Below are 9,297 nucleotides of genomic sequence, written 5' to 3' on the forward strand. Positions count from 1 at the left end.
TACACTATCTTGGCTTGAAAGTTTCATCTGTCTGGGCATTAAGAACAAGAATATATTATTATTATTTTTTTAGGTTATATGGGTGTGCATTGTGGTGTTCTGACAACTTCTTGGCACTGTGTTTGTGACATAATGGCAATGACTGGGCTTTCAGGATTCTGGCGTGTTTGCATGACATGTACTATACGGACTTTCTTGTTGCTTATTTACGTTTGGGGGATTTATCCTGTGTTATGTGTGCATACCTCTCAACCTCTTAGAACAAGAAATCTGGACATAGCCATAAAGAAAAGTGGGACAAAGGCACAAAAATAGGGTCAATTTTTAAATATTGCTCTTGCCAACTTAAAAAGTTGAAAGGCTAACAGGCTTTGCATTGGCATACATTTTCTGAAGGGTATAATGTCTGTAACTCAAATGTCTGTCATTTTATTTCCAACTTCAATCTTCAATGATTTTCCACTAATTTGCCAGATAACCATGATTTTATGAAAAGTGGACCATAAATATGAGGCAGATATCTGGACATTCTGCTAACGTCTGCATGGTTGAGAGGTATGTATGTGTGCATTTCCACATATTTCCTGCTTCTGCAGGATGTAGAAGTGCCGTACGGCACTTTAGCAATCTTTAGCAATACAGGGTGTGTGTCACAGAAGCTGTGACACACAGCCTATATTGCTTTCCTCTGTCCGTTTTTATTTCAGTGTCCACAGACACTGAAATACTGGCATAATATTAGAGCTCGAATATTATGCCACTACAGCTTAGAAAGTGCCGTACGGCACTTTCTGAGAACAGGGGGCATGTTTAGTGTCCATACACTGCTTGGATACACCTCCTGCGCTCATACACAGATCATGTCTGTGTAGAGGATACAACAGCGTTCCTTCATACATATGCAAGGCGCGCTGCTGCTCTACATAGACACGAACCTCTCCGTGCAGGAATAACACTATTCCTGCATGGAGTTTCATGAATCTAGGGGATTGTTTGTGTTCCCAAATAAATTACTGTAACTTCAAGTCAGGTTTTACCACCATTGATATGCAGTGATCATGGGGTTATAAAGGCTAATTTGTTACTAGATAACTCTGCCAAACTGAAATCTAAGCCAATGCACAGAAGGTTAATTACAGCTTATATGGAAGCAAAACATTAATTGTGTAAAACTAACTGGAGTGATGTGTTCACTGGAAAAACTGCAGATGGAATGTGGAAAGTTTTGAAAGAGAAATTGTTTGAGTGCAAAAAATCAAAATAAAAAGTTTAACATCAGGATCTAGGCATCCAACATCAGGAGGATATATTTCCATAAAAGCAAGATATCTGATTAAGTTGAGAGACAAAAAATATAAGAAATGGAAGACAGGTCGAACTACAACTTTTTGAAAACTGAAATAAACAAGTTGGACAAACAGATTAAGCATAGTATGAGACAAGATCAAGAAGAATTTGAAGAAAATTTATATAAAGATATTGAGCATAATAGGAAACCTTTTTATAGATACATAAGATGTGGAAGGAGTAAAGACGCACAAATTGATAAACTGTGTGAAGATTCTAAAATTTGTTTGTTCTCAAACACAACAAATTATAGTTATATTTACAAAATCTTATGCAAAACAGTTTGGCTCCACAAAAGGGGTGATAAATTGTCCAAGTGACATCCTGTTAACCCCAGATACTGGAATCAAATTAGATTATATTGAAAAAGAAATGCACAAACTGGATCCAAACAAAGCACAGGGAGGAAATGGAATTAGTAACAATGACCTGAGACACTTCAGCAAGAACTTACAGTACCATTATATCTATTATTTATTAGGTCATATAAATATGGGGAGATTCCTAAAGATTGGAGACATGCGCATATTAAGCCTGTCTTTAAGGGAAAGGGGAGTAGGACAAACCCAGAGTCATATAGATCCTTAAGTCTACTTTCAGGTTGTGGAAAAATAATGGAGAAGGTAATATTGGATACGTTATTATCAAAACTGGATAGGTTGTACTTGAAACCATATATCAGTATGCACATATGTTGAAAACAGATCTATTACCACGGGTTCACTTCAGTTCACTGAACTTTCAATTCACTGACTTTCATTTCACTGACACCATTTCACTGAAATTCATTTCACTGAAACTTAATTTCACTGAAAGTTCATTTCACTGACAAGTATTATTACAAAGTAAATGGAATATGCCCCCTTCCCCACTGTAGTGCGACCCAGGAGTTAGAATATATAGTTAGGGGGTGTGGGGGGCAGAGCCCCCCACATCGGGGGTGGGGGGCGCAGCCCCCCACTTACTTTTCTTTTACTAAGCAAGATTATATCAAAACGTAAGAATATCATATGAAATGAAGTGGGGGGCTGCGCCCCCCCCACACCCCCCAACTATATATTCTAACTCCAGGGTCGCACTACAGTGGGGAAGGGGGAATATTCCATTTTATTGCTAATAATAGTTGTCAGTGAAATGAACTTTCAGTGAAATGAAGTTTCAGTGAAATGAATTTCAGTGAAATGGTGTCAGTGAAATGAAAGTCAGTGAATTGAAAGTTCAGTGAACTGAAGTGAACCCATTACCACCTGTAACATGATGTTCTATAACAATATAATAACAGCTATGAATAAAAAATTGTGCTGTCATATAATTTGCATAGATTTAACTTCAGCATTTGACAGGGTCATACACAAACACATATCAGTAAAGTACTACAACTAGGTATTGATATACTCTTGATAAGATGGATAGCTGCATGGCTTACAAATATGACATGGCAAGTATCATACAGCAACTGGACAGGTGAAATCCTTGGTTACAGTCAAGGTGTCCTGCAGGGCTCTGTCCTAGGCCCTTACTTGTTTAGATTGTATCTTTCAGACCTAACTTTTTCATCTGAAATGTTCTACAGTCTATATGCAGACAATCTGAAACTGGGTAAACTCATTACATGTGTTACAAATAAGGCATTTATGCAAAATAACGACTAAATTGACCATTTGGGCAGAGGAGAATAATATGCTGATAAATACATCAAAAACTAAGCATATGAGATTTGGGAGACATAAAGTGAAAGGTGAATATTTAATACAGCACACAGTGATTGACACTGCAGACTCATTTAAGAACCTGGCTACATGGGTAAATTCAGCTATGAGTTTTTCTAATCATGTCAACCAATTGGTTAATGATAGTTGTAGAACTATAGGTTGTATAAAATATTTATAAAATCTAGGAAATCAAAAATAATGAAAACATTAGACCCAAACTTGAGTATGGAATAACAATATGGAGACCCTATAAGAAAACAAGCATGAGTAAACTGGAAAGAGTACAGTGGAAATATACCAAGGGCTTCTATGGATGTGAAAATTTAAGTTATTATGAAAGACTAAAACATCTGAACATGTGCAGTGTCTCTTACAGATATCTAAGAGGAGATCTTATTCAGGTATATATTGCATTTAGAGACAGCTTCCTCTGGGAATGTTTGGGGTTATAAAAAATACTAGAGAATCATTAGACAACCTATGTAGAAGATTCTATAGGAATGAGACATGTACTAAATGGTTCTCTGACAGAGTAGCCGATGCATGGAACAGACTGCCTAATTACATTAAAGCAAGTACAGGTTTAGATGTTTTTAAGAACAGCCTAGACATTTATTATGGGAACAGGTGTTCTGGTATATTGGCAAGCTAGAAGGGCATTAATGCCCGTGCTTGAAATATTTGTATGTATGTATGTATGCATGCCAACCTCTGTAGCATAGAAGATGAAAGCTCTGACTATAACACAAATGAAGAACTAAATTAGCAGTGCCAAAGGAGTTGGGTAGGGGAGGGAAGGATAACAGTCAGCACCAAATGACAGCTAAACCATTAGTAGGGTAACTGGGAAACCCTGTTCTGCCATTGTGCTACCAGCAAATTGTGACTTGCAGGCAAAAGAAATGCATAGGTGATTACTAGGCTAATGACAACAGTAGGTCTTTTTTAAGCCTAGCAATGCCTCCCAAGGTGAGACTCAAACCCCTTGCCTTTTGTCTGTGAGGTAAACACCCTAACTATTATGCCAACTCCCAAAGCCTTGAAATATCTGGTGTGAGAATAGAACCCACAGATTTTTATACCAAAGGCAAGTGTTCTACCTGTTGAGTAACTAAGACTGCACAGAAAATGGAGGCATTGATCCTGCTACCTCTTGCATGCTCAGCAAGTACGCTGTTATTTGAGCCAATTCTCCTCAGCATAAGACAAGTGTATGCAGGACTGGCCTGCCAAACCAGTGAAATTAGATCTCATTGGCCTGCATGTGCAAACATGAAGGGGGGGGGGGGTATGACAGCTCTAATGGCCGTGCATTTGCCCATGTCAGCCACCAAGGCTAGAGTTATGGTGACTAGAAACACCATCATAACCTGCATCAGTAGGGTGTAGCTTGTCTCCATAGCTGCATGCATGATAGCCACTCCAGCTGGATTTTACCCCAATGTTGGAGTTACCCAGTATGACAGAATCAATGGGCTCAAGACTGATGAGAGAGCACTTGATGATCAGCACACACGGAAAGGGGAAAATGCAGGAAAAAGTCACAAAACATAAGACAGAGCAAAAAATTGCACATAACATATTTTGAGTCTTTCGTATATTCAGGAGCTGAATGAGAATGTTTTGAGAATGAACTGGAAATTAATTTGGTTATTCAACTACCCATGACATGGTGCAGGAGGTCTCAGACTTTTTCAAGGTAAGCCTCCCTTACCTTGTGCACCTACATACCTATGGCCTAGGCCTCTTAAAATATCTGGTTTATTGGCATATGTACTACATTAGGATATACACGCCTGCATATTAAATTTTATACAATTGGGTTTGAACTGTTGAAAAAGCTTTACAATGTCTCTCTTCCTCTTATATATTTAAACTACTACCTATTAACTGACTGTTTCCTGCTCCTTAACTCAATTTTATTTGTTCTTAACATCTATATTGTAACCAATTACCAATATATTATAAGTTGTATCTACTCTCTGTTTGTTACATATATTCCAGATAAACTCCATAAATGCTGCATGTTTTATACTTTGATTTTAATATCATTTATGATGTTATCACAGAAGAATTGCCTGCTTTATCTTTTTATAGTCTCACTACAGAACAAATACCTATTTTTATCTATATGTATTAAGAAATATCTATGTAATGTATCTTTGTAAAATTGTGTTTTTCATGAGTATCTTTACTATATCTACTGGGGATTTCTCCTAGCGCCTTCAATGAAAATCAACTTTCTCAGTCAGACTTTCCTAGTTCAACAAAGACAAATAAATAAATAATCCCACTACACAAACACCTCCATTTTTATTTATTTATTTTACATTTGTTGACTGGGATAGTCCGTCTGGTTGTGAGCCCATTTAGAGCGGAGGCCCAGTGTTTACCCACTCCCTCCTTATTTCCTCCCATACAAACCAGTCCTACCATGCTTCAATACATACTTCATCCAAACCATGCCTTAGATTCCCATGGTAGTTTTTAGCCCTTACAGTTTGCATACAAATAACCCAGAGATATACCAAATGAAAATATGCCGGCACATGTACTTGTTTTCCCCTATCCATGAGGAACAAAGGTTCTAAACTGGGGGGGGTATACAGTTGCCCATCCATGCATTCTATTCATATGTAATTTGGATAAGAGCGTACTTTGTTTTTTTGTGGACTGGAAGATGTTCCACAGAAGTGGTATTCTCTGTGAACAAACTTATCTGTTCAACACATTCTATTCATACATTCTGGCACTTTTAAGAAAAATAGTTAAAGCAAATCCAGCCCATTGGCTTATACATCCTCCCAAACAAATCTTGTGAAAGAGAGAGACAAGGCCTGGAACGCCTTTCATAAAGATAAATCTCAAAATTAGAACCAAATGAAACAGTGCAAAAAGGCAAAAACAGAGAGTTCATCTTCCAAATACTTTATTACAAATTAATACAAAAGTTGTATTGAAAAAAGTCATTTTTAAGCACTTTTGTCTCACACAGGGGTCTTCTTCGGAATAGTACATTCTTAACATCTCTTCTTTTTGTAACTTTCCTGAAATTTAAAAACACATCTCAATTCTATATGAATAATATCATATGTCTCCTTCTTCTTCTTCTTCTTCTGCCTGTTCCCATTAGGTGTCGCCATAGCGAATCATCTGTTTCCATTTCTTCCTGTCCTCTGCATCTTGCTCTGTCACACCAACCAATTATTATGAATAATATCATATGTAAAAAAAACCTTAATAAAAAACAACACTAAAACAACCACTTCTTAAAGCATTTCTTAACCACCATTGCCCAGCTAGCTCAGTCAGTAGAGCATGAAACTCTTAATCTCAGGATCGTGAGTTCATGCCCCACGTTGGGCATGTCTCCTTTTAACATACAAGGCCATGTCAAACCCAGAGCTGTTGAACATGCTATACTTAAAGAAATCCCAATCCCTCAGAGCCACATGGTCCAGGGATCTAAACCTTGTCATCACAATAAACAAAACATGCTGGAGGGATAGGTTCCTGACCCAGAGATTCCCCATACTCTGGAATAGACTGTCCATACATGTCAAGCAGAGTGCCTCTTTGGCCCTCTTTAAAAGGAACCTTGACGATTGGATGGGAGAAAGGAAATTCACCCCTGGGATCATGCCAATCGCCCTGCTAGGCAGGGGTCCAGGGAAGTAAATAGTGTGGGAAGAAATAGCCAGGGAATTGTTATGGCTAGGCTTGTATAGGCTCTAGGGCTGATAGCCTAGTACCAACGTATGAACCTATTTAAAAAAAAAACTTCCGTTATAAAAGGTTTTATATTGTGTCTAAATAAAAGGGATATGGGGTAAAAAAATGTTGTTTGAAGAATTTTAATGATTAATAATTAGTGATGATTATTATTTATACATATTGCATAAATTGATGAGCATTTGCTATGATCTATTAAAAGGTAGTGTTGTTTTCTGTTAAGGTTTTTTACATAGAATATTATTCATATAGAATCGAGTTATTTTTATAAATTACAAGAAGGGAAGTTATAATAGGAAGTGATGTTAAGAATGTACTAGTCTGAGAGGACGGAGTCTAAATGGCTAACTGAAAGCAGCAGTATTTTAGAGCTCCATATAACTAGTTAAATAAGACAGGAAAAAATATTCTTTTTTTTCTTCAAAGTATAAAATCTTATAGATAAAGGACTAATTTACATAATTAGAAACTTTTGTGAAGTTTTACAAATAATTTCCTGTCAAAAAGCTTGGATATATATTCACTTGTTAAAATGAGCAAGTGTAAAAGGAAAAAACTTCAAAGACCAATGCACGTTAGGTTCAAGCAAGGCACCCTTTATTACTTGCAGCAAGGAGACAAAGCATGTAGGTACAGGATTTGTCTGGCCCTTTGGTGATCAGTATGTTATTCTTATACAGTTCTCTTCATGTCACACAGAAAATGTTACTATTCTATTGCTGACGTAGTTGGACACAGCTTTCTGTATGTTTCACAGAAAATGCTACCAGACTTATTGCTGACATGGTCAGATTATTTGCCGTCTTGCAAAAACATTTTGAGAAAATCAACCTGGCCTTGGGCTTATTTTAGCCCACCTTAACTTTTCAATTCTTCAATTGTACAGTTCTAATACATGTGTTACATTTTGTCTAGATTCAAGGTACATTTCTAGCTTTGGTACAAGTAATGCTGACTATGGTTTATACTTTCAAGCATCTATTGTTTTCTTTATCAAAGCTTCTAGCAGCTGCATATTTTCTAATGGCATAAGCAGAAATGAAATATCTCTTTGTTAAGTTTCATGACATTAGCAGAAATGAAATGTCTCTTGTTATTTTCATGACATTAGCAGAAATGAAATGTCTCTTGTTACGTTTCTAATAGCTGTGCAGATTCATGCAGTGTGAACAGAATAAATGTATTAACCCTTTTAAACCTCGAATGCACTAAGCATGCATATTACTATTATATATATTTCTAACAGCAAGTCAAAGAATTCTCACCAGGATGCTGCCTTAAAAAAGGAACTACAGCAGATGGCATCTACCCTGCAGGAGTTGTCTTTGAAGATGGATGATTTTAGAGAGAACCTGGAAAATTTTAAAACAAGCAGTCAAAAACAGGCTGCCACCCTCAAGGAAATGCTACAACAACACCAGACAAGGATAATAGGAATAGATGTTTCTCTAAATGACTTAGAAATCAGACTTAAGGAAGAGGAAACAAAGAAAGAACTGCTTCTTAAACAAAACACTTGGTTGGTTAATAAAGTAGATGACTTGGAAAATAGGGAGAGGATAAATAACATCAGGATTTTTGGATTACCTGAAAACACAGAAGGTGAGGATATTATTTCCTTTTTATCAAACTGGATCCTGACTTTTTAAATTTAAAAGAAGGACTTTCCTTTGGCATTGAAAGGGCATACACAGAGCTCTTGGGAAACCTGCAACTAACGCAAACTCTCCTCCTAGGTCAATAATTATCAAATTTCTTTTATACTTGGACAAGGAGCTGATTTTAAGATATGCTTGGAGGAAGGCACCTCTAAAATATAAACAGAGCCTGATAAGATTTGATAACGACTATTCATCTAGAATAATGGAACAAAGGAAAAAAGTATGGCCAATGATAACGTTTCTGAAACAAAATAACATCAAGGCACAACTTGCATATCCAGCTAAGATAAGAATACTGTATGCCAACGAAATGAGGACTTTTATTGACTTAGAGGAAGCCTCATTTATTAAAACTAATAAGGTGATTACTTTACCAGAAGATATGGATTGGATGTCACCTTCTCTCAAGAGAACAAAAGAAACAAATGTCTGGACAGATGTCAAAAAGAAGAAGCAAAAGACTGATACTGTTACAGCCAAATTTCTCAAAGCATCTACTATGATATGAATTGTTTTAACATTACTTTAAAGGGCCAATTTTACTGCTTGGAATTTTAAAACAAAAGTAACTAACTACTGAAATCTTTATCCATATTTTTTGAAAATAGATGACACATGAGAGTTTTCACATTACCTCAGGTATGTAAAACAAGGTACTTTTCTTTCACAGAAGGAGGGTTATATAGCACATAAAATATTTATACTGTAAATCAACATACATAGTATATGTGTATTTTCTCTTCGTTTTCTCTTTTCTTTCTCTCTTCTCTCTTTTCTCATTATTTATTTTAACTACATCTTGTCTCCCTTTCTAAATTCTCTCCTATTTACTATACTAATATAGT

At 36.4% G+C, this 9,297-nt stretch overlaps 1 non-coding gene across 1 annotated transcript; it reads left to right on the forward strand.

The window, feature by feature from the left end:
• Positions 1–6,352: 6,352 nt before the first annotated feature.
• TRNAK-CUU lies at positions 6,353–6,425 on the forward strand. The gene has a single exon. It is a non-coding gene; the product is annotated as a tRNA-Lys (tRNA).
• The last annotated feature ends 2,872 nt before the right edge of the window (positions 6,426–9,297 follow it).

Source organism: Protopterus annectens, chromosome 8.part0 (genome assembly GCF_019279795.1).
Source record: "Protopterus annectens isolate FY-2018-M chromosome 8.part0, PAN1.0, whole genome shotgun sequence".
Classification (NCBI taxonomy): domain Eukaryota; kingdom Metazoa; phylum Chordata; order Ceratodontiformes; family Protopteridae; genus Protopterus; species Protopterus annectens.